We start from the raw sequence: 26,188 nt of genomic DNA, 5'->3' as shown, positions 1-26,188 counted from the left end.
AGGAAATTCTGAGTCACTTCATGCTTTGAGCATCACGAACACAAACTGGATCCTGATCCAAAGGTTCCCTGAGATCATAAAAGCTTGCATCAACGTGCATGAAATATGAATGCGGCTGCCAGAGCACATGTGTTGAGCACAGCTTTATCAGAGGTTTTCTTCTGCACAGAGCTAATACGGGGTTTTAACAGGCTGATATTTGTACTGGAAATGGTGCATAGTGTAATGGAAGTATAAAAACACAGGTGAGGGATCATTCTGGGATGCCTTTCACTGTTTCAAAAACTATTCTGCACAGTACCATGCCCTGATATTTAATTTTATGCTCTAAAATTTTGCTTGGCAACACCAATTAGAACAGCTCAATGTGATTAAACCAAATGTCTGTGATGGGGAGAGCCAGTCTGGTTTGAGAGTTGTGTGTGGTGGCAGGGAAGGTTGTGGGTTTTTAACCAGAGATTGGCAAAAGTACGTTGATGCTCAGTAAATCTGAGTACTTTGATGCTCAGCTTTGATGCTCTGGTTTAACCAGAGAAACCAGTACTTTGATGCTCAGCAAAAATGACAGGAAAAGGGGGAAAACCTCCCCAAAACCCTGGAATACCTTTGATCTGGAGAGGTGAGCAAACCAGGGCAAGTGACTGATGAGGCAGAGCAGCTCTGCTGCTGGGCTGGAGCTCCCCAGCCAGCATCCAGCCTTCATGTGGAGGAGTCTGCACCCGTGGTGCCTGCAGAGGATTTCCACACCGCTGGAGTTACATCAAGTACTCGCCCACTGCCTTTGCATTAGGTTGGCACAGATGAGCTTGTTTGTTGGTGTTTACTGGTACAGAGCAGCTCGAAAAGCTTCGTCATTGGACTTCTCTGGTGAGATCTTTAAATAGCAACAGGCATCATCATCTTATGCACCAGTGCAAGCGATGACCAGAACCAATCAAAGCAGAGTCACAGGCCAGTTAAATGTGGATAGCAAGGTGTCTTCAAGCACTGTCCCATAGACGTTGCTGCTCGAGTGCTCGCATTGGCCTTCCCACAGCTTCCGAGCACAGCTCCAAAGACAAGTTTATTGATTCTTGGCTGATATTTAGCACACAGGCTCGCAAGTTTTTGTTGGCATAACTAGGTTTTCATAGAAGACAACTACTGGAGGAGATCTTTAGGTACATTGAAATAACAGTGCTTTCAAGCATCATGTTAAAGGGCTTTGTGGCAAAGGTAAGCGGTTTTGTCAGAAATGGCATTAACATGGTTGGTCCATGATGTGGCTGATCCACAATACGTCCATTCATGTGTGGTGGGCTGCAGGACACCTCTCTGCCCCTGATTTTTGTTTATATCCTATGAAAGCCAGCTTGGCTTTCCCATTCTCCTTGCAGAATACAGTTGGCAAAGGCATGTTGTGGATGTTGGGAGAAGAGCCAAGCAGTGGCACAGCTCATCCATGTGGCCGATACACTGGGATCTACCTCAGGGATGCTGCAGGGCTGTGCTTGGTGTGGCTGAGGCAGGGCTGCACTGATGATAACTGCCTGGCCCTGCTGTGTCAGGTAGCACCGCAAAGGAGTCCCCTGTAATTGCTTGTTTTCTTCACTTGTGACCTGAAGCACTTAACTTGCGGTATCTTCCATGGTGTGGCTGAAGAGGAATTCATTTGCTTTCAGTAGTTTCAGTTTGGGGTTTTTTTATCTTCTATTGAAAGAGTGAAAAGCATTTTCTCTCTAGAAGATTAGCAGCAAAAGCCTCTGGAATGCATTGATAAGGACTCCAGCTTTAATAAACTACATCCAGGGGTCTTGCTTTAGCTATGCTCAACCTTAAACTGAGTCTGAAATTCCAGTCATGGAACCCCAGCCTGGTTTGGGTTGGAAGGGACCTTAAAGCTCCTCCAGCTCCAACCCCAGCCACAGGCAGGGACCCCTTCCACTGGAGCAGCTTGCTCCAAGCCCCTGTGGCCAACCTGGCCTTGAGCACTGCCAGGGATGGGGCAGCCACAGCTTCTCTGGGCACCCTGTGCCAGCGCCTCAGCACCCTCACAGGGAGCATGTTGGAGGACTCCAGAAGAACCTGACAGGCATTAGTGATGGTATTATCATCTGATGATGGTAATTTTTAAATCTGTGTTTGTCCAAAGGGAGAAAGACAAAATGAAAGCTCCTCTTAAAGCTTTTCAAGCATTATTATCTATAAGGCAAAGTGTCTGAAGACCATCTACAAATAAATAACATCTACACATGGGCAATGAAGTGTTCATGGATAAAAATGTATAATTACCCGAAGTTCGGGCTACTGCAGGTTACTGATCCTGCTGTGTACAATGTGCCGCCACAAAGACTTGATAATCTCTGTGCAAGTGGATGTAAATTGCAGTGAAAAGAAAAACCTTCAAGTGGCCTTGAACACCTGGACACCAGTGTATGTCCTCTGCTACCATCATTCCCACCATCTCCCTTCTAGGATGCTGCTTCTGTCAAAGAGAAGCAACTAGGAGAAGCATCACAAAAACCCAGTAGTGTAAAAACCTGGAATATGTGTACTGGATCCATAGCACTGGCAGCTTGCAGACTGAGTGCTTGTCTTCAGCAGGACCATAGGATGCCTGGGCTTTATGGCCTGCCTGCTGATCGCAGTGTGGAAAGTCATCTGCTACCACTAAAACCATTTATCAAGGCCTGGCAAATGGAAAAGATGAGTGATCACATCATAATGCTTGCTTTCATGGCCTAGAGATGCCACTGTGATTTAATCATTTTCCTAAGTTAGTGATTATCGCACCCGTAGGTCTGCAGTGCTCCAGGCACCCGCCTGGGGCTGATCCAGGCACTGTCCCAGGTGAAATGAAGCTGCAAATTAGAGCAGCGTGAGCCTTGGTTGGGCCTGAGCTGTTCCTGTGCCTGGAGAGGGGCCTGGCTCCTAGAGAGAACAATCTGGCTCATAATTAGTATTAAAAGGGAAATCAAAAAGAGGAGACAGGTCACCTTATGCACACGGGCTCATGGCCACCAAGCCCTAAACATTTGCTGTCACACAGAGGACCAACATTTGTCACTCCTAAGGGTGATGACTGCAGGACCCGGCGTGTTAGAGGCACACAGGCGAGTAGACACCGATTTCCCAGGCAGGGTTTTGTAGGCAGAGACCACTCAAAACAAGGACAGGTATCACAGCTTAGTCCTGTTTCTTATGGATAGTGCCTAACCCAAGTATTTCTGTGTGGATGCTTCTAATTTTCAGCTTCTAAGATGCCATACACTAAAATGATGAGATTATTACTATCTTACATGAGCATCTACTGTCTAAAGTTAAGATATTTTAACTTTTACATGCCTTTCTAGACATCAGTTCATAATGGCAGATTTAGCAAGAACCTCTTCTGCTCTTTAGGTAGGTAAGTCAATGTCGTCATTTCAGGCTATTATAGAACTCTTACTCCTAATTCCATAACTCATACACTCGATGAATCAGAGTAAACAGCACTAACAGTAACTGATGTCGTTTTGTTTGGCTGGGAAATGTTAACTGCTTTCAGTGGGGTGTTTTATTTATTTCTGTTAGATTTTCCCCTTTCAAAAGGCACAAACCCCCCACTTGTTCCATAGGCTTCTTGCTCCCCTGTGAAGGTGGCGAGGCACTGGCACAGGTTTCTATGAGTCTGTGTTTACTCTCTGCTGCGTGGTTCATTTTACTATGAGAATAAGAATTCTCGTAAGTAATGAGAAGAATACTCATAAGTAATAAGTATTCTCAGAATAAGAAACACTGAGATCTTAAATAACATTCATTTAGACATTACTGGTGTTTAAGGAAGCCAGGGGCTTCACCTTGGTATTTCACTGTAGGTTACAGTGGCATTAAAACAGAAGGCACCAGGAGAGCCTGACTCCACCTGCGTGGCTTGAGGAGGTTCATGCCCTCCATGTGGAGCGCTATGGGGTTGGTTAGTGCTTGTGATGCAGGACCTGTTAACGACCTGTTAGAGAGCAGTGTAGGGGAGAGGGACCTGGGGGTCCTAGTGGACAACAGGATGACCATGAGCCGACACTGTGCCCTTGTGGCCAAGAAGGCCAATGGCATCCTGGGGTGTATTAGAAGGGGGGTGGTTAGTAGGTCGAGAGAGGTCCTCCTTCCCCTCTACTCTGCCCTGGTGAGACCTAATCTGGAATATTGTGTCCAGTTCTGGGGCCCTCGGTTTAAGAAGGACAGGGACCTGCTGGAGAGAGTCCAGCGCAGGGCAACTGAGATGATGAAGGGAGTGAAGCATCTCCCTTATGAGGAAAGACTGAGGGAGCTGGGTCTCTATAGTTTGGAGGAGATTGAGGGGTGACCTTATTAGTGTATATAAATATATAAAGGGGGAGTGTCACGAGGATGGAGCCAGGCTCTTCTCAGTGGCAAACAATGATAGGACAAGGGGCAATGGGTGCAAACTGGAACACAAGAGGTTCCACTTAAACCTGAGAAGAAACTTCTTCTCAGTGAGGGTGACGGAACACTGGAACAGGCTGCCCAGGGAGGTTGTGGAATCTCCTTCTCTGGAGACATTCAAAACCTGCCTGGACACGTTCCTGTGTAACCTTATCTAGGTGTTCCTGCTCCGGCAGGGGGATTGGACTGGATGAGCTTTTGAGGTCCCTTCCAATCTCTAACATACTGTGATACTGTGATACTGTGACACTGTGACCATGCTCCGGGCAGGCAGCGCCTGCTCCCGCTGTGCATCAGAGGGAAGGCAGATAAGGCAAAGCTGGCATGTGCTGTCAGCTCTCGTGGAATGCAGCCATGGAGTGACAGTTGTCGTCTTGCCCACTCTGCTGCTCAGTCATATCCCTTTCCCTGACCTTTCATCTCTACCTTCCTCAACGGGGAAGCGCCGTGAGCAGCCGGCAGCTGTGGGAAACCCTTGAAGTGTTGCCAGTAAGTTTGAGGAGATGGGAGTTAAGCCTTGTCCGTGTTTCCAACGCTGTGCTCGTCTCTTGATTAGTGATTCAGACCCGCGTTCTCCTCCTCTTCATCCCGACACAGGCTCGTTTATGTAACTCCTCTTGGGCTGGCACTGCTGGCTGTCTGTCAGAGCGGGTGCTGGAGCTGCATGAAGACACGCTCTTCAAATGCATGTCTTAAGCTCTTGCATAAGGCAGAGCTTATTTCCAAACTGGGAGTGCAGTGACTAAATGTTAGAGGAGCCTGAGCCCGTGTGCTTCAGTGGTTGGGTTTGGGGGCTGTCCTTTTAAAGTACATTGGCATCAGCAGGCACTTGCCTACAAATCAGTCTGGATTCTTTCCACCAGCTGGAGCCTTTCCAGTCTGGTCAGGCTGACCTTTGTTTATTGTACGTTGGACATGTGTTTCTTTGTGCTTGACAACTGAATGACAGTTTTATTCATCCTTGTAAGTGGATGGGGCTGTAAGGGTGAGATTAAACCTAAGGCCAGTCATCTTGCGTATTCTGAGACCTTTCCCCCTAAAATGATGGCTGTGCCTTCTACTGCAGCTCAGCAATCCCGAGAGTGGGAGGAGGAAGGATCCAGAACGAGCAGGGTAATACTTAAGCACAGTTGAACTGCCAGCTTGTGGACTAACACAGTTCACCATTGCAGTAACAATACCCGCAGCTGATGGACTTCTTATGACCCTAAACATTTGCTAATGAAAGCATTTAAAGAACTTCAGAAGGAATCCTCACCACTGTGAGCGTCCCTGAAAGGCTTCGTTCATTTTGCTAATTTACAATCTTGCTTCCAGTCTCACTGGTTTTAAAAACGCACTTCCCAGTTTGGGTAGAAGGAATCTTGTAGGGGAAGTGAAATCACCATAAAAAGCGTGTTATGAAGTCTTAGGAGTTAGATGTTTTAAATCTGTTTCATTTGTTAATCAGGGGAGTGTGGATTAATTAAACTTCCTATTCACATATGTAGGACTTATTTTAGCTGATGAATCTCTAAGAAAAAGGTTGGCAATGTGTCAGCATCTCCTCTGGCTCTGTGAAAGGAAAATACATGGACTTAAATAGAATTACAGAGGGAAGGCATCAATAGCTCTGTCCTTCATCCTGCTGGACAAAAAGCACAGTGAAAGGGAAACTCTTCTTCAGGGGAAGGCTGTCATAATTGGCCTGTGGTGATACTGCAGCTTCTTTGAATTTCCTTATTCACTCTCCTCTCAAGCCAAGTGGATGCATCTTATCCTCTGTATAGTCACAATTAACCAAAACCCTATAGCCCTGCTGAGCACATCTGAGCATTTGTCACTGCTTTTAATTGACTTCTCCAGCATCAGTGTGACTCGGTGGGCTTGACAGCTTTCCTGTAGTCCCTGCCCTTTGAACGTTGCTTTTTCTGCTGACATTTCACATTTGAGGTTTAATCTCTTGCAGCTTTATTAGGGAGAAATCAGCTTCTGCAGGAGCTGAGCTGTGGGGAAATGGGTGTTTGGATCTTATCCCAGTTCAGAAGAACGATGCTGTCGTGGCTGGTGCTTTGGAGTGTGGGTCTCCTGAGGACACCCTGTGCAGCCTGGTTCATGGGAGCAGATTCTTCCTGTGGAAGATGGACCAGCTGCAGGGAGCACAGGCAGAACAGGCTGATGGGTTTACTCTTCATTTCGTATTCCAGATGTTCTAATACTCCACACAAATACTGCTTCCTGCTCGCCCAGAGCCATACTGCAGAGCAGAGGCCAGCCAGGAGCTGGGGCTGTCCTCCCTTTGAGTTTCCCTGCTGTGTTTGACCACATTAGCTCGTTCCCCCATGTTGCTTGGTTGTACTGAACAGTTGGATACAGGTACTTTTTTTGCCCCCTGTTTGGCTATGCTGTTGTTTGCTTGTTCCCTCCTGTTCAGCCAAGGGCTGCTGCCTGCTCCTTCGGTTGTTTTCAGCTCAGCTGGTTTTGATTCACTTGCACAGAAATGATTTCATGTCTTCTTAAGTCTTTGGATGAGAGGTAAAGTAACAAAGGGCCCCAAACTGGGACCTGGATTAGAACCACGCTCCTCCTGCGGAGGTTCCCCAGGCTTCTTTTCTAAACTTTTCTTTTATGAGTTTCCAGTCAATTGAGTGTAATACACCCGCTATAACATCCCGAGTTCTCAAAGGCTGTGCAGTAGTAAATCCAGTGCCTGCTGAATTATGTTGCTTTACCACTGGTCCTCTTATCCCCCATACCAGTAATCCCATCAGAAGAAATTTGCTAGGATGGTTTGACACTGCATTTTTTGGTGCACACGTGTGCTGGCATTAGTTTTATTAAGCTGCTGTAATTCTTCATAAATAGTGTTGTGCATTGCTTATTCCATTACATTGTACAGGATCAGTGTCAAACTGGCAGGCCTGTAACTGCTCAGATTATCCCATTTTCTCTGTTAATCACTTGGTACAGCAGCTGCCTGGTCCATTCTGATCCTCCTTGCTGAGGACGTGCAGTATGTCACGCAAGAGGTTCTTGGGACCAAAGTATCGATGGTCTTAGAACACAAGTAAAGGCTCCAGACGTCACAGAATCCCAGCCTGGTTTGGGTTGTAGGGAGCTTAAATCTCCTCCAGCTCCAACCCCTGCCACGGGCAGGGACCCCTTCCACTGGAGCAGCTTGCTCCAAGCCCCTGTGTCCAACCTGGCCTTGAGCACTGCCAGGGATGGGGCAGCCACAGCTTCTCTGGGCACCCTGTGCCAGCGCCTCAGCACCCTCACAGGGAAGAGCTTCTGCCTAAGAGCTCAGCTCAGGCTCTAGAAAAGAAGGCCCAGTATAAAGGAGAAATGTGCAGAGAAGCTTGGCCTGGGCTGTCCTGGTGGTTCTTGCTGAAAGAAACCCCAGCAGATCCTATTAATACTCATGAAGCCAGTGCTGGAGCACTCTACAGATGCATCAACACATTCACAGCTCAGTACATGATCAGTGTTTTACTCCTAGGTTTCTTCCTAAAATATTGGCTGTGAGCAGCAGGATGGCCACTTGGCCTGAGCACTCCTGAATCCTATTTGGAAAGCGAGCTGATTCCTGCAGTCCATGGAAAACCGGGCTCTCCTATGCCATGATCCCAGCCAGAGCTGCTTTTGTCAGTGCTGGAAACCGCCCCAGCCTGGGTTTGTCTGCTCACCTCCTGCCTGGCCACTGCTCCTCTCCCAGCAGAAGGCTGTTTTTCTAGGGATGATTTATCCCAGGTTATTTACAGGATATACACAAGAGCAGTGAAAGGGGATGATATTTCCTGGCAACACAGAAAAAGATGTAATGTTATTTACAAATTTCGACAGGCCATGTCATTCTGTTTGCTTACTTACAAGAAGAGCAATTCATCACCAGTCAGCAGTAAGGGGAGGGGTAGCAGCTATTGAGCTATCATTTGATTCTTCATATTTTTGACCGGCAATTTGTCAGGACATTAATACTGTAAAATGTCATTTTTTCCTGAATGTGAACGACTCTGTAATGAAATGGCTTTTGGGGCTGATTTTACACACTGGCCTTGTACTGTAGGGAAATTCAGGCTTCCTCAGCTGTTTATGGCTTTTATCTCCTGAGCCATTGCCAGATCTGCAAGATAAGAAAATCTATTTTAAGAAAGGAAGAGAAATCCCCACTGCTGTGCAGAGACTATGGAAATGTCTTCCAGCTGATGCAGGGCTGTGCTGAGGTGTTCTTGATGCACCAGGGCAAGGTTGTCTGCCTCTGTTCTGTGTGTGGTGAAACTCAAAGTGATGTAAAGCTGATGCTCTCGTTGGTCTGCTGGAATAATTTCATTTGGGAATCCACTCTTATGCCAATTGCTCTTGTTCAGAAAAGCCTTTCAGGCAGTTGGAGCCTGCCATAGCAAAGAGCTGTTATTTGGGAATGAATGTCCTGTAGTGACAGGACAAGGGGGAATGGCTTCAAGATGAAAAAGGGTAGATTTAGATTAGACATTGGGAAGAAGTTCTTCCCAGCCCTGTGGCTGCATCAGGGACTCAGAAAATGTGGACACATGGATGTCCTTCACTGGTGGAGAGCGCTGTATCGTTATGTATGAGGAGGCTCTTAGGTTTTGTGTACAGAGACTGCCATCCTGAATGCTGCTGTGTGATCAGGCTTGTTCTGAGCAGCAGTAGAAGGAAGGCCTGAGGGTGACTCTGGGCTGGTGGCTCATAACACATCGCTGCTCCATGCAGCCTTGGGGTGGGAGGACTCGCAGTGCTGTGCCTCTGCTCTTGGTTTGCTGAAGGCTGGGGATGTCACTGTGCTGCAGGGGTGATAAATGGGATGCTTCCAAAATAGGGGTGTTTCTCAGCAGGCTTCTTGTGGCAGAATGAGCCACTAAACTGGGAAAAGCTCCTGGGGTAGGGGCTGCCACAGGGAATGTGGTGATAGAGAAGTCACTGAATTCCATGCTCATCATTGCTCTTCATTGTGGATGATGTCTCTGAAGGACTGGAGATCAGGAGTTTATTAAACTGTGTGTTCAGGGGTTCTTCTTGTGGCATGTTTCTGTAGTGCTCTGAGCATCTTGCAGTGCTGAGGGGAGCAAGAACAACGTTTAAACCACAGCAAGTTTGGCAATGAAAGACTACGATAGGGATGTGATGTCAGAGCAGCTGCAGGGAAAGGGAAGGGTGTTCTTTTTACCTTTGCATTTTGTAACTGTGCAGCTGAGACCAAGGGAAGGGAGGAAGACTCTTCACCAGACTGCATGCGAGAGAAAACCAGTCTCTTGTTGCCATTGTGTTTGGAAATGCAGCTCATTGCTGGTGTTTCTGTAAGATGGAAAAGAGAAGAGGTTCCTGGAGGAAGCAAAGCAAGAGAGGAAGAAAAGGAATTATGTACTGGGTTTACGTATTTATTCCCATGCCCAAAGAGGAGCTGACCCCAGAATGTGCCTACAAGTTACATAGAGATTCCTTGGAGTAATTTCAGATAACAGTTTTGGTTAAATACAATGTGCATGGGACATTTCTCTGATTTATTTTAACCATTTCATCCTTTGTTTCAAGTTTGGTATTCAGCTGTGCTTAAATGTTAATCAAGCTGACAATGTAAATGAAGTTTCAAGTGGAATCCTAATGTTTCTAGCAAATCTAGGATACTTAGCTATGTCTTTGTGCTAGTGACTGAGGTGTGGGAATAAGCTATCCTCTACCAGCCCTCTGATAGAAGGCCCAATATGAAGTGTTACAAAAGCAATAAAAAAGTTGACATATCCATGTGACCTCATTCATCTATGAGGTCAAACTCCTACTTTGTAGGGCTTCTAAAACTCACATTAGTTTGTTACCTCTTGCGCTGTTGTTTGAATGATTTTCAAATAGTCAGGAATTCTGCCATCCTCAGCATTCTGTTAATGAAGTCACTTGGGTTATTCATTGGACAGCGATTTAAAAGTGATGCTGCTGTGATGACAGCAAAGCAAAGACAATTACACAAAATTGAATGAGGGGAGATTTAGATCAGATATCAGGAAAAAATATCTCCGCTATGAGGGTGCTGAGGCGCTGGCACAGGGTGCCCAGAGAAGCTGTGGCTGCCCCATCCCTGGCAGTGCTCAAGGCCAGGTTGGACACAGGGGCTTGGAGCAAGCTGCTCCAGTGGAAGGGGTCCCTGCCCGTGGCAGGGGTTGGAGCTGGAGGAGCTTTAAGGTTCCTTCCAACCCAGACCAGGCTGGGATTCTGTGACAACCATGTGGCAGAAAGGAGATGCAAAAGCTGCTCAAAGGCAGTGAGTTGTGTCTCAGTGAGGTAGCTTACCCCGGCAGTGTTCAAGGCCAGGTTGGACGAGGCCTTGGGTGAGATGGTTTAGTGTGAGGTGTCTCTGCCCGTGGCAGAGGGGTTGGAACTGGATGACCTTAAGGTCCTTTCCAACCCGAACTGTTCTGTGATTCTATGTAATACCATGGTTTTACCAGTGATCTGTGTCCTCCTCCTCCTGGCTCAGCATTTGCTCACAAAGCATGTGCTCAGCACCACCCTGCTGTCTGCAGGAGGAGAAGGGCAGGTGTTGTCCATACCTGCAACTTGTGCATTTTCAGTCCTTCTCCAAAGTGCTGGTTCCTCCTTGGGCACAGGTTGGACTCCTCTGGTTTTGTTCCTGCATCACAGTCTGCAGCTTTTCCTGCCAGAATGGGGGTGAACTGCAAACCGCAGGGGTCCTGCAGCAGGATCTGTACAGGTCTGAGGCAGCACAAGTTAACTCACATTCTGCATCTCAGAATGTGGTGTAGGAGCGACTTCACACCACAGAGAACAGGAGGTGGCACAAGGAAGGGGATGATGCGGAGCTGCCATGGGGACGATGCTCTGCTGGCAGCCCCGCGGTGCCAGACGGCCATGGCACGCTGCAGGCACCGTGCTCTCGAGCAAACCTGCTTGAGGTGGGAAGCTGAGATGAGCTCTTTCGAAGAAGTCCTGGTTCTTGAGGCTGGCTGAGGCCAGCCAGCCCCGAGCTGGTCACCCACCCCTTCTCCATCTCTGTTTCATGCCCTGTTCGCTTCCAGTACCAGAAACATCCTTTGCAGATCCAGCCAGTGTTTAATTATTGCTTCAGCTGTGAACGTTAAATAACATCAGAAGCCATGTGCATCTGGAGAGTGAAGGAATTCTTTTTTTGGATCTGACCCAGAAATTCTCGTTGGTGCCTTGTGATGTACAGAAGGGGAATGTCAGTAGGTTGGAGCAGAATCGCTTGTGACAGATACACATGCACATCCACAGCCTCCGTGTGTGTGAAGTTACGGAGGGCTCTTAAACGGGCTTGAACTGCTGCCTCTTGGCTGTCTGTAATGGAAACAAAATGAATCATTAATATTTAACATTGAGACTGATTTTTTTTTTCTGACTGCCTGTTGGAATGTAAGAAATGAAAGTTGGTGTTTTGGGTTTTTATCACCAGTTGCAGAATACCAACCAGTGCGTTTGCAACAGAGACAAAAGTACTTGTAGCTTTTTAGCTATGTGATCTGTTGCTGGGATGGAAGGAGAAGGGAGAAGCCAAAGATGAGCACATACATATGAAGTTGCCATTATTCCGTATGGGAGGAGTGACTGAATGAAGCTGTTGAGCAGGAGCAGTGATGCAGGCATGCATAGCCTCAGGCAGTGACTAATGTTCAGTCGGTATTTTGCATCAGTGAGTAAAAATGGACCATGCAGGCTTGAGGTAATACTCAGTAATTTCCTTTAGAAACCTGGAGCATCCACGGGATGATGACAGTCTCTGCTGTACGTGTTGGGGCTGACTTGTTCAGTCGGCTGAACTGGCCGTGCTGTACATCTCTCTCCCACCGAAGCTTGCTGTAAGTAGCCAGCCTGGAAGCTGAGGGCATGCTGCACCATCTCCCGCATCAGATCTCTGCTGGTGGCTGTTGATCACGGCATACGTTTCTAATGCAATTGAAATAGATGACAACACAGTTGCATATTGAATTGGCCTCACATTTCTCACCCTAAAATATCCTTGCTGTAGCAATTAAAAGGTAGTTAGGTTATCTTACAATGATTTTCCCTAGGTAGGTTATCTTACAATGATTTTTCCCAATCTTTCTGAATGCAAATAAGGAGATACTCAATAGCTTGGAAGTAGGCAGGAAAAAGCCATGGGAGTTTTCAGGAATGCATTGCAATGCAGCTATGCTGAATGTAACTGATACACCACAAAACGCTGTGTAGGGCTTAAGCGGTGATGGGATGGTGGGTCTCAACCCAGGTAGCCAAATTACTAGCTGCTATGAACTGAGTAACTCTGCCAAAGGACAAACCTGACTTAGACCAGCTCAGATTTGACCTTTAATGTGAAAGATTACTCCTCATGTGGCAGCAGGCTTTTCTTCCCTGCATTTTGTAAAATAGAGATCTCCTGTTTGATGTGAGAGCTGTTATCTTCAGGTATCACCAGGGGCTAAAACCAGCGAATAAACCCAAAGGTTTTACAGCTAAAAGGTTCATTCTGTTCTTTAGAAAGGGCTCATCTAAGTCCCATTACTGTCACTTGCAGTTATGTGTAGGGGATGCACTGGAAAGAATTCTAGACCTTAAGAAAAATAACATCTTTAATATGAAAATGGATATAAAGTTATCAATGCCTATTAATTGTGAAGCATCAAATGTGGGGCATATTCAGTTACAGGAATGCTTTTTGGTCATTCCAATGTTTCTCCAGTTACAATGTGAATTTCTTTAAATATTTATATTTAAATACATAAATATAAATACATAATAGACAAGCCTATAAATACACGTAAATGTAACTTATAGACATATAAATATGTAAGCATCCAAAGGATACATAAATATATTGACTATAAGCAGATAAACATAAATATGCAAACATACATCAATGTGTGGAATATCAACAGAGATGTTTAAATGTGAAAACATGAATGTGCCTTCTCCTTGGGTTTTGCAGCATTCTTTCTTGTCAAATGCACAGTTTGTGGTAGTGTGACAGGTAATTTTCTTGCCTTCAAGCAGTAACACCTCTGTGTGAGGGGAGATGGCGTTTATGTTGTATTGTCATGGGGGAAACAATTATCCCTTATTAATTCCTTCTTAATTACAATTAACACACGGTTCGGAGATGTGGGTCCTCACTGTGGGATTAAAGCATCTGGAGCTGCACAGTCATGTGAGCTTTCCTCTGCAAAGCAAGTTGCTTGCCTTTACTGTTGAAGAGAACAGCTTAAAGCAGTCAGAATCCCAGACTGGTTTGCTCCAAGCTTGCTCCAAGCCCCTGTGTCCAACCTGGCCTTGAGCACTGCCAGGGATGGGGCAGCCACAGCTTCTCTGGGCACCCTGTGCCAGCACCTCAGCACCCTCACAGGGAAGAGCTTCTGCCTAAGAGCTCAGCTCAGTCTCCCCTCGGGCAGGTTCAAGCCATTCCCCTTGCCCTGTCCCTACAGGCCCTTGTCCCAAGCCCCTCTCCAGCTTTCCTGCAGCCCCTTTAGGCACTGGAGCTGCTCTCAGGTCTCCCCTTCAGGAGCCTTCTCTTCCCCAGGCTGCCCCAGCCCAGCTCTCTCAGTCTGACTTGGTTTCTTCAGCTCGCTTTTCATAGCTCACTGTTTCAGAGGCAGCTTTCCCGGTTCCCACAGCTCCTCCCAGGAGCACCATGAGAGCTCTGCGGATGGAAAATACGGTATTTGATTGAAATCCAGGTCATGGTGCGGGTGAATTCAGGCTGCTGTTTACCCTCTGTAAGGAGGGGTGGTCGGTGCTGGAGAGTTAATCGGGAGCTGTCTTTGAGGCTCCTCATGGTGTTGCATGTCCTTCCTCACTGGGCATCCCACACCGCAGTCTGGGTTCCTTGGTAACTGTGGTCATTTGGAATTGCTCCAACTCTCTGTGGACAATGCACAAGTAAGTTTATATGAGGAAAGCACATATACTTCGGCAGCACATATACTAAAATTGGAACGATACAGAGAAGATTAGCATGGCCCCTGCGCAAGGATGTTTTTTTTTTTTTTTTTGGGTAATGGGTACAAATTGGAGCACAAGAGGTTCCACTTAAACCTGAGAAGAAACTTCTTCTCAGTGAGGGTGACGGAACACTGGAACAGGCTGCCCAGGGAGGTTGTGGAATCTCCTTCTTTGGAGACATTCAAGACCCGCCTGGACACGTTCCTGTGTAACCTTATCTAGGTGTTCCTGCTCTGGCAGGGGGATTGGACTAGATGATCTTTTGAGGTCCCTTCCAATCTCTAACCTACTGTGATACTGTGATACTGTGAAAGCAGGGGCCAAACCAGCCTGTGGTCAAATGCCACATATGCATATCAAATCAGAACTAATCAGTGGTACAATCCCAGTAACACAAGTGGAATTCAGCTGTGGGTGACCTGGCAGTGTGCTCCCATCCGCGTTTCCCTGGTGTCACAAGACAAAGCCTTAGGGATCAAACCCCACATTCTTGTCCCTGGAGCAGCTCTCTGAGGGTTAGCAAAGCCAGGAGCAGTGCAGGTAATGGTGGAGGCTCTGGAGGAGCTGTGCTGAGGTGCAATGAGCATCATGAGCAAATGGGGAAGCATCTGTGCTTGGGGTGCACCAAGGTGCCCCGGGCAGCCACACTGGAGCTGTTCCTCATGGATCATGTCTGTTTGTGTCACCCACGTCAGAGCCAAAATGTGATGCACATCGCCAGACGCTCAGCCAGATGCTTTGGCTGAGAGGTTGTTTCCTCTCTTGATCTGATCTAAGCTATTCAGGTGTGTTTTGCTTCAATAAATAAGCTCTTCATATGAAAGAATTGCTCTTTTGTCATTGTGCCAGAGATGAAAAGGGCCAGAAGATAATGATATGAATTAAAAATAAAAGAAGTCAGGCTGTCTGTGTGATTGGGAAGCTAAAAAGTAATGTACTTCTCATAACAGTGAGAACATGGGCAGATTCCCCATCCCTGGATGTGTTCAAGGAGAGGTGGGACGGGGCTTGGAGCAACCTCATCTAGAGGAAGGTGTCCCTGTGTGTAGCAGGAGGTTGGAACTGGATGAGCTTAAGGTCCCTTCGAACACAAACCAGGGTGGGATTCTATGATTATTTTACTCATTTCATATCAAAGATTTAATCAGAGAGCTGTGTACTATAAACTAACAATGTTTTCCTGACCTGTGATCATCTGACATGCTCCTAACAGCTATAAGGGAACCCACGCAAGCCTTCATGGGGACCTGTTTGGGTGGCTGGAGGTGGGAAGCTCTTGGAACGCTGTCTTGTAGAAGTCTTCCTCAGCAGAGAGCCGCTGCTGCTGGACTGAAGCAGCAGGGTTGCAGTGGCTTTTACAATCCCTTTCCTCTTCTGGTCTGACCGAGTTTGTGGAGGAGGTGTGTGGTCGCATGCATGCACATGTGCACTGCTGTGAGCACTGGAATCTCAGCACATCTTCACATAGTGCATGTGAATGTAAGGCTGCTCTGTTGCTGGATGCTCGCGATGTTGCTGTGTTTACCCTGGAGTGAAGGTGGTGGTCATGGGGCGTGGGCATTTCTGGTGAAGACAATGTTGGAATCCAAATGTAATGGGCAAAACTGGAAGAATAAATGTGTCCTCGGTTTGCTTCCAGCAGACACACAGGGCTGCTTTGAAAGTGTGAACATGACTGCCTCAATGTGTCTGCTTGTATGTCTGTATTTTTCTTCTAAATTGCTGTTATATTTTGAGGAGAGAAGAAGCATCTGGTGCCTCAGAAGGACACTGCTATGTGGAGCTGTGGTGGTGTAGGCTGTGACCCAAGCCCCTTGTGGGAGCCCATGAATTGGCCCTGCGTGGTTGGGAACTCTTGAGTTTCAGACTCACATTTGTGTTGTAAGAGAGAGGAGCAATGGAATAAAAGCACGGACAAATTCAAGTGCTTCTCACTGGGGAGTCACATGTGGGCTTGGAAATAGCTTCTGCAGAGGAAAACACAATTTAGTCACTGTTTTTCTGGGCACTAGTGTATGAAATTTAGGGTTAAAATGGGAGTCCAATGATTCCATGCACCCAAAACGTGGTTGTTTTATAGCTCCCATTCAGGCTAATTACCCACATTTTTAGAGAGCACAAGAAAGGCAAATTTTATTAAACACATATTTCTTAGGCGTATTCTCTCTGTGCTTTCCAAACCGAAGCTGTAAGTCTCAGCTGGGCACACAAGTGGTTTCCTGGGGTTTCGTAGCCCGCAGGAGGGCTTGGTGGCAGTAACAGCGCCATGCTGTTGAACTTGGGGTGATATATTGCCTGTGTCGGTATGAACATCTGTACAGTGGGAGAAGATGTATGTGCTGTGGAAGTGGAAGCTAATGAAATGAAATCACCAAGTTGAAACATGAGCGATTCCAGCGGAAGCCACATCCGTCTATGCAGTGATGGATGCCTCCCCGCAGGTCCGAGGGGGAAACACGGCCGAGCAGCAGCAGTAGCAGCAGCAGTGTGTTGCTCGCTGCTGCTTAACTGCAGGTTGAACACTCGCTGGAGAGCCACTGAGCTGCTGCTGCCTTGGGAGCAACGCTTGAGCGATGCCAGGAAGCAGAGCTGAGGGGCATTTCTTGCTTTCTAGCAGGAAAGATGGGCAGCACAAAAACGAACAGAAGGAAAGAGAAGAGGAGAAAGTGTCTAGTTATGACTGGAGAGCTAAACTTTCCCCTTTCCTTCCCTTTAGTGGGGTTTGGTGAGTTATGGTTTTCTATGATGATCTCACTATGCAGGTTTTAGTTAAGTTACTTAACACAGAATAAGCCCCTGAGAGTATCTTGAGGTGAGGATAAAGAGAAATGTAGTGTGCTGATATGCCAATATAAAAGTGAAATACCAATAGTACAATGGTTTGGGATTCTTTTAACAGAGCAGTGGGCACGTTTAGTAGCATTAATTCTTGGATATCCAAGTTGAGTTTGAAAGGTAAAATCACAGCCAACGAAGTCTTACTGCTGCTGGGGTGGTAATCTAGAAGCTGACAATTCCTTTGTGGCTTTCTTGTTCCTGCAGTAAATACAGCAGTAGGCAGAATTCCTGCTAGCAGGCTGCCAAGTCTTCATCTGCAGTTTCCCAGTGCATTTCCATGAGCTTCAGAGGAACTTAATTTATAGTCCCAAACCTGTTTCATCATCTCCTTTCAGTGTCTTAGATCTTGCTTTTAATTTTTCATATAATCATTGCTCTAAGTTGTCATCATTTATATGAAAGGTTTCATTCCCATGTTATCTTCTCCTCAGGAGTTATCCCAGCGTAACTTTCTGTGGGCTCCTCCATTTCTGACAGTTATTGCTGACACCATGAAAGTGGTTTTAGATGGTGGCTTTGCCAGTAGTTGTACAACATGTTTTTCTGACTTCTGTGCTTTGTCTTTACTCACTGTTTGGATTTGCAGCAAGCGTTTTCCTTTTCTGTACTGCTGTTATCAGGGGGGGTTTAGGTATCATCTGGAAAAACTGCTGAGTAATTTTCCTCAATGCACATTTCATGGCTCTCTAATTTCCACAGAAAGATCCCTTCCTAGAGATTTGGGCTAGGGATTTTTTCCTCTTCGTCTCTCTCCCTGTAAGGTGGAGTGAACGTTAGTGGGTAAGATCTCTTCCATCTCTGGTTTGCAGCAATTTTCTTTCCTGTTAGACTCGTGCTTAACTGTTAATTTTTGGAGGAAGCTTTTCCCTCCATTTCTGATGTCTCTCATGCACTGTGATGTTCCACCTCACTTTTCCCCTTACTTGAGTCCCTTTCACTCTTTCTTTGATGTTTCCCATGAGCAATTCCCTACTCTTTCAGAGCCAATTTCTGCTGCCACTGTCTTCCTCTGCCTGCCAGTAGCTGGGAAGTGGAACAGAAGAAAGCAAAGTCATTTATTCCATGATGCAGCTCGTCTCCCTGCTCTCCAGGCCCTTACCTATCCTTACCTATCCTGTATTACTTTTGTATGTGCAGTGAGCAGTTATCCCACTGTCACTTTTAGCTTTCTTTTCTTTCACATGCACTTCAGCTTTGTTTCTAAGCCCTTCTGTCTCTTTTCTACAGTCTTGCACATTTGGGAAGTGCTTTATCTTGGATATTACCCTGATCAGCATCTGATGTCAGTAGATATTTGCATGTACTCCTCATTCATTAAAAACCAAAGGTCATTCCTGAATCAGCGTATGGAAGTCTGATTGTCCTGTCCATGCAGTGCCATGAAGGAACCTCCTTGATACACTCCTCTAACCCGTTTAAACAAATCCTTTCAATTTTGTTTCTCAGTCCTTGGTCCAGCACCACGCTCGGGGGATTTTGTGGGTTTGGGTTTGGTTTGGGGCTTTTTATTTATTCTTCTTTAGTTGTAATCTCTGAGGACAGAAGTCTTCGAATGTTTGCTGTTAGATCATATCAGCTAAAGGCCATTCCTCCTAGGAGCTCCTGGTGTTCAGCACTGGTGACACTCTGCAGTGTGTGTCTTCGCTCCTCACCTGAGCAGACCTTGGTACCCTCCACAAGATTGTGTTGATGGCAGTAGAGCTCACGTACATCCATAAACAAGATAATGGACTGCAGCTAACCTCGCTGCTGGGAAGATACGAGAAGAGAAATCACAGCTGAAGGCAAGGCATCAAACGAGGGGAAATGTGTCTGTGCCATTCCCGCGCTAGGGCTGCTGCTGCTCACAGCAGGGCATGTCTATAGCCAAGCCAGAGAGAAGCCGTGGGTGGCAACAACCCATGGAAGGAACATGCAGCGAGATGAATAGTCCCAGTCTCCAAAAGCCAGAGTGGTTCACAACACAGTGAACAGTGTACAAACAGCTTGTACAAACAGTGCAAGTGAATGATTTCCTACCATGACTTCTTAGAGTCGTACCCTTCCCTGTCCTATTATGTCTCTGAAAAGGTTTGATGCAGCGTGTCTTTCCTGGGATGACTGGCAGGTAGTTTGCCATTAGGCTGTTACTGGCGGGGGAAAGTAGAACCTGGGGTGGGTATGCTGGCATTTAAGTTTCTCCTATTATAAACATAATATTCATAGTAATACCACATAAGATCATGCTTCCCGGGTATACATCCCTATACCCTAATAATATTAAGCCCCTTAAGGATTTCCTGAGCCATGCATCATATCTGTGTATTATTCCTTGGCCTTGATTGGCTTTTCTCCCCTTACATGCATTTGAATGCTTTTTTAAATCCTTTTATATCTTTGTCTTGTATACAGTTGTGTTGCAAGGACTTATAAAAAGATCACTCATCTCCATTTCTTTTCTATGTTGCCTTCACACACAGGATGAAGTCAGTGTTATCTGTGTGGGTTTTGAACCCTTGAAGTTGTCTGTACTGAAAAATAGATCTTTGAATGAAATATAGAAATTACATGACACTGCTATTTATTAAAAGGTGATCCTCTCTAACCATCACATTGTATTATTAGCCACATCTTCAGCTTTCTTACAGTTCTCAAACCAGCACATCCAAATATGTTTTTCTAGTATACCTGAAGTTTGTGGTTAAAATGTCACTGAATGTCTCGTGGGGGTATTGACTGCATATTGCAGCAAGCATCCTTTGTCAGCAAATGCTGTGCCAATGAACTAACAGGAAAAACCTTCCTTTAATTCCTTTTAGGAGCGATGCCACAATATAATGAGAATGTTATAGAGTACAATTGCATTTACACTCGCTAAAATTGCTTTCCTATGTGAAACTAAAGCTGTTGTAAGTCTCCTCTATGCAGTGCCCATAAATATTCCTCTCAGGTTAGCCGGGATCGCTGCTGTTGCTCAGGGAGTGCAGCCTGGCTGGGCTGCAGGGTGTGTGCTGACCGTGGCATGCAGATGTTCAGTGTGTGCTGATGCACACAGCAGGTTGATGCACCCCGCTGAATACCCAGAGGGAGCCCCTGACATTATTTAAGTAGGGATGTGCGCTTTTCCCAGTTTTTAGCAGCTTGGTAGCTACTGAATAGACACCAAGGGACGTATTTGCAAACTGGGCTTTAACCTCTAGCTATAAAACCCACATCTACTTGTACTGAAAGACATGGTTACGTGCAGGTTGGGTAATTAAGAATTAAATTGCCCTTTCTCAAGTGGAAATAACGTTTTCTGCACAGAAAAAGAAGCAAAGTTGAGAGGCTTCATTCTCGAGCGCTGTTTGCAGGATTGATGCAGAGTCTGGAATGACTTGTTTGCCTTTAAAATAACCAGATGGTAAATCCTTTGAGTATATGTGTTGCCAAGTATCTGCAAGAAAAGGAGCCAGGCCAGGGCAAGGCAGTGAACTGCAGAAATGACCTTGGTTTATCCACTAGCATATAGATCTGTCTGGCACAACTGAATTATAACAATTGCTGGAAATATCACTGATATAAAGTCCCTATTTTCTGATCTTTAAGTGAAGGACACTCACCGATTGGGGTGAATGGGGGTGATTCCATGGCTTAGACAATGGGCTTGTCGCTTTGCTAGGGACTTGTGGGCTGATTAGTTTCTTGACAGTTCATGGCAGTATTGATCAGCTGCATATATAGATGACTTGTGTTAACTCATCATTCATTGCTTCCTGGCAATGGCATGTGGGACTTTCAGTGATGCTTTTAGTGGCAGTGTTGTTTTGTGTACAGGATTGTCCATCTTATACTGACCTGGTACTTGGAAAAGATCAGTCTAAATGAAAGCACCTTCATCTTAGTTGTTCCAGAAATGCATTCAGGGGGTAAAACCAGATGTACTAACCCATGGATGGAAAGGTTCCCATTTTCAATTACATTCTGTGGCAAGCAGAGACAATGAGAGAAGCTTCATTTCAGTCTAAAATAGATTTAAACTCTGGGATTTATAGCCTCTGTTTTTTTGTGTGCTGTTGGCTGTTTCCCCTGCCCTTACATGTGCCACTGCATTCACCCAGCTGGGGGTCTTATGCTTTAGCTGCCCTGAAAGACAGCATCTCCTGCATGGCAGGAAACCTTCGCTCCTTTTGGCCACCATAGTGCTAATCTGGGAAGCCAGCTGAAAACACGGACCATGTGCTGCTAACGGAGATGTGTGCTCTGGAGGGCTTTCCTGTCGAAAAGAAAGGCAGCCAGAGTCAGCTGATTTACAGCGTTGTGGATCTAAATACTAAATACAACCCAGAATTATGCATCTATCATTCATTTTGCATCCTTCTTGTTTTCTTAACGTGCCTTCTATGACTTCAGAAGCTGACGGATGTTGCCAGGTGCTTGTGCAACTCAGCCTCTGTGAAAATTAATGTAGTATCACGCTCAGACACTTGAGACTGCTCTGGTGCTACAAGTGCTTATGGTCACTTCAGCTTTGATGTTTGGAAGTCAGTACAACAAGATGTATTATTATTTGCCTTAATGGTTTTAGATTTGGTGTCTTGCTACATTCCTCTGGTGACATACACAGAGATGCCAGCCAGGATTCCCTCTCATGGAGCTTAGGCTTCTACCAGTAGTGAATAAGACTGGCTGGGGCTGGGTAATCTGGCTTCCAGCCCTCTCAAAGTATGTGCAGCACATGCTGATGTTTGCTTGAGATGAGCTCCCGCTGGTATGATTCATATGAAATGTATATATTTAGGTCACTTCCCATGATTCTTGTTTTCCAGTGCAAACCTGGCAAGTTCATAACTGAGTTTTAGGAAGATAATCTCAGGAGCATCCAGTTTGAAGGCCTCTGAAACGTACCTGCAGCCATGGCACCGGCTCTTGTGGTGTTTGCTTATGGGCTCTGGTTTTGCAAACTCTTCCAGGCTTCTGAGTACCTTGAAGTAAGGCACTGGTTAAAAGAGCCTGGAGACCCAGAGCAGCCTCCTGGGACTCAGCTGTCTGGGCGCTGCACAGCCAGGCATGGTGTGGCTCCAGAGCAGCAAACTTGACTACTCCACTGGCCTTAGGTTCATCAAGCTGTGCTTCGTGTGTGTAGGTGTATTTGTTTCCTTCTGTTCTGCTCTATGAACTTTTGGTCCTGTTGACTGATTTCAGTCACGTTTGATATGGAGGAGTTTCCCAATGTGTTTAAGTATCTGTGGACAGAAGAAGAAAACTTTCAAGTGGCCTCGCTGGTGTCCCACTGCAGGGGCAGGCTGTAAAGTGAACTCACTGAGGAGAGAACCCCGAAGCAAACAGGCTTTGTTAATAGCCCTGCTGCAGAAAAAGCTTCAGTTGAGCAGAAGGAAGTTGAAGAGAGAGGCTCTATCCTGAGGAAAGCAGGCTTTACTGTTACTGACCATCATGGAATTACTTCTTTTTCTAAGCCTGAATCCAGTGAAGAATGGAACATGCACATTGACAGGAAGTTTGGTTTCACCTGCTCATGTCTTTAATTAGCTTCTGTTTGAAGTTTTTGACAATAGTCAGCATTTTAAGACTTGTTTTACTGTTTTGGTGTGACAAGGAGAGCTGTTCATCTAAAGAAATGGATCTGTTTCTGCTGAGCTGAGGTATTGATTGTTCTCAGATTAGATTCTACTCTCCATGGGTGATGTAATTCATTTCCATGCTCATACAGAAATTGCAAGTGAACTTATTGGCAAAGGAAGGCAGGGGTTTGTGATTTTAAGGGATGAGCTCGGTGCTCATCCCCAGGCTGGAACCTCCTCCTGGGTGATCTTTATCGTGACATCTGACTTTTCACCTTTGGGATTAAATGGCACAGAAATCAAGTATCTCTTGTATACAGCATGATGCTTGGTAGTGTTTCATTCTGTATTTCTCGCTTCCATGGTCAACTGAGATTGTGATGTTCTGCTCCAGTTCCTCAAGTTTCCCCCAAGTTTTTGGATGTTGGTAGCAGAAATGAAGTGTGACACATCCATTTTGAGAATGGCTTTCCGATCGTTTGGATTAGATTTACTAGGAAATCCGACAGATCAAACTGGTTTTTTGAAATGCTTTATATTACATTATATGCAGTTTTCTGTCTCCTTTTGGATAGTTACAATTCCTAAAATAGAACATTCATCTTATTGATGCTTATAGGAAATAATGTTCCGTTCCTGTAATAGGATTGGCTGTCTTTGATACAGTTTCTTTTCTGCACCAACAATGAAGTAATGCAAAATGGGTTTGATACTTTCTAAAGCCATATTTGACCTTATAGTTGTTGTAGCACATTAGTAAGTATGAACACTTGGTTCCAGAAGGCAGTTATCATGAAGCTGGTTTTGTAGAACAGGATTCAGGATGGAGGTAACGAGTGGGATGCTGCCAATAGTGGCAATATTCAAGAAGGAAGAATAGAAATAGTACAAACTCTATAGGTGGAAGTCAGACCCTCACCTGGTTTAAGGCAATGTGCGAGGGGAACTCCAGTACCTGGAGTGTTTTATTGATATTTAGAGACACTAACACCCCTGAATGAGTCGCCCTTTGCTGTATGCAGGTGAGTTCTTGGCAGGTCATTCAGGCTTAGCTGCTGGAAGTTAGTCAGGGGCATCCTTTTTCTCCAAGCTGCTTGCCAGTTATGTCCAGGTTTATCCTGAAACATGGTTTGAGGTTCAGCCTGTTTGAGTTGTGAGGACCAGCCATGAACGGCTGCCTCTGGGAGGGTTCGATCCATGGCACAGAGTCCTTAGGGCAGGCGTCTCCTTTTATTTCTTACTGTACTACAGTGCAGGAAGAAAGAGGGAGGAATCATTTGCCAGTCGTAAGACTTCCCATGAAGTGAGGAAAAAAGAGAATTTCACAATATTAATAATGCAATTATGGAATAAGTACTCTGTTATGAGAGACCGAGACCCTGCCATGGTTACAAATCTAAAGCAATTTATGATGCTCTCAAGTGATGCCCATCTGTGTTTCTAACTTAATCCGTAAGAGACTTTCTTGCCTTTTGTAAGTGCACTGGAAGTCTTTGCATTCTAACGAGCCATATGTGAACAGATCTGCCCCTGTTACCTCCTTGGGAACGGCACAGGGTCATCGGGAAAGGATTGCTGTCCTGTTCATGATCTGGCTCTCTTGTCATTTTTAAAGGCTGTAAGTCAAGGTTAGATGTTGAAAAACAACCAAAGTATTCTGAAAAACAAGTGTCTTTATGATATCCAGAGAATGGATTATGTCTAGATAAGAGTGGCCTTAAGTTCATCTTTATCCAGAGCTTTGAGGTGGAAATCAGTGAAGTACTCGTGTGTTAGCTGGACAGCGTAAGAGGGATAAAACATGGGTATTTGGAAGGCAATATTGATATGTCTTGGACCATGTTCTTCAGGCATTTATAGCCAAGAATATCTCAAAATCAGGCTTTTCTATCTCAATAGAGATGCTACTTGGAGAAGCAGGTTCTCAGTCATTTATCCCATTAAACCACGTTAAGGGGACAAATCGATGAGATTGTTTTCTTGGTTCTCATTTTATCCTTTTCCTCATGCAAGTTTAATGCAAAGTTAAATGCAAAAGCAAATTACTTCACTGTGCCACTGAAACTTGTGTTTACTTGTCTGGGGCTGAATTTCTAATGGTGCATCTGTTCCTCTCTGGTTTATAGACAGAACAGTACCAATATGCATAATGAAGCAGGCTGAATGATTTCCAGGATATCCACACACTTTCAGTTGCTGTAAGTTGCCTGGGTGAAGCATTAGACTGATATATTTTAATTTTTGGTTTTGGCTTTTTCTGGCTAATTCTTTCTGTTGTTGTTCTTGATTTGTATTTTTCTGTAAAGTTTCAAGTTTTAATGATTATCAGAGCAGCTTCTGAGGGTGAATGAAAAATCTGACTGTTCTTAAACGTTGCTGGAGTAGTTTTGAACATAGAATGAATCCCAGCCTGGTTTGGATTGGAAGGGACCTTAAAGCTCCTCCAGCTCCAACCCCTGCCATGCGCAGGGACCCCTTCCACTGGAGCAGCTTGCTCCAAGCCCCTGTGTCCAACCTGGCCTTGAGCACTGCCAGGGATGGGGCAGCCACAGCTTCTCTGGGCACCCTGTGCCAGCGCCTCAGCACCCTCACAGGGAAGAGCTTCTGCCTAAGAGCTCAGCTCAGTCTCCCCTCGGGCAGGTTCAAGCCATTCCCCTTGGCCTGGCCCTACAGGCCCTTGTCCCAAGCCCCTCTCCAGCTTTCCTGCAGCCCCTTTAGGCACTGGAGCTGCTCTAACGTCTCATCTTTCTGGCCCTTCAAGTGTCTGGTGCATCATGTGGAAACTTGGCAGTGAGTAATTCTGACATGGAATTGTTCCTCTTTCCATGTTTCTGATAAAGAATTCCTAACTGTGCACTGAGCAGCTCTGCTGTATTCTTGGTAGGCTTTCTTACATGTTCCCCCTGATTTTCAGAGTACTCCTGCCTCAGAGAGAGCCCAGACCAAACTGATAATGCCATACTGTTAAGAGTGGGTCACGCTCTAGTCACAGAAATGGGTAAAATTCAGGTTGTAAGGGCAGCCTCTTTGGGGCATTTCGTAACTTTGAAGTGCTTGATTTTCCAGCTTCTTTTGAGCTGGTTTTTGTGGGGGACCATACAGAAGTACAGTCACATGCTGTCGTTCTGCCATGTTCAATGGGAAGGAATGAAGGGGACTGGCCAAGAGCTGTGAGGCTGCTTTTCAAAGGCTTTCCAATATTATTGTTAGTGGACCTATAAATATTGTTTAAAAGCCTTTATAAAAGCAGTTTTCCCCTGGGGGTGCTGTACAAAGCAATGGTGTTCTGTATTAAAATGTAGGCAACCTTAATACAGGGCTTTTAAATATTGTTACTTCCCTCACCGTCTTTATTCTAAAAACACTGAATAAACCCATTTGTGACATGTGCTTTCCCCCCTCCCTCTGAGATGTTTTCTTGTCCTGGGTCGTGTCTGACTGGG

The 26,188-nt window shown here is 45.7% G+C and overlaps 1 protein-coding gene and 1 pseudogene across 9 annotated transcripts in view; both read left to right on the top strand.

Moving 5' to 3' along the window:
* The window catches only part of LRRC7 (leucine rich repeat containing 7), a 402,104-nt gene that overhangs the window by 13,342 nt on the left and 362,574 nt on the right, over positions 1 to 26,188 (top strand). The window lies entirely within an intron of this gene.
* On the top strand, positions 14,330 to 14,417 carry LOC133219241 (U6 spliceosomal RNA; annotated as a pseudogene).

Source organism: Neopsephotus bourkii, unplaced genomic scaffold (assembly GCF_033783945.1).
Source record: "Neopsephotus bourkii isolate Nb327-2 ecotype Australia unplaced genomic scaffold, CSIRO-AGI_Nbou_v1 NB_1331, whole genome shotgun sequence".
Lineage (NCBI taxonomy): Eukaryota > Metazoa > Chordata > Aves > Psittaciformes > Psittacidae > Neopsephotus > Neopsephotus bourkii.
The sequence above is the reverse complement of the archived record's forward strand: the minus strand, read 5'-3'. Positions and strand labels throughout refer to the sequence as shown.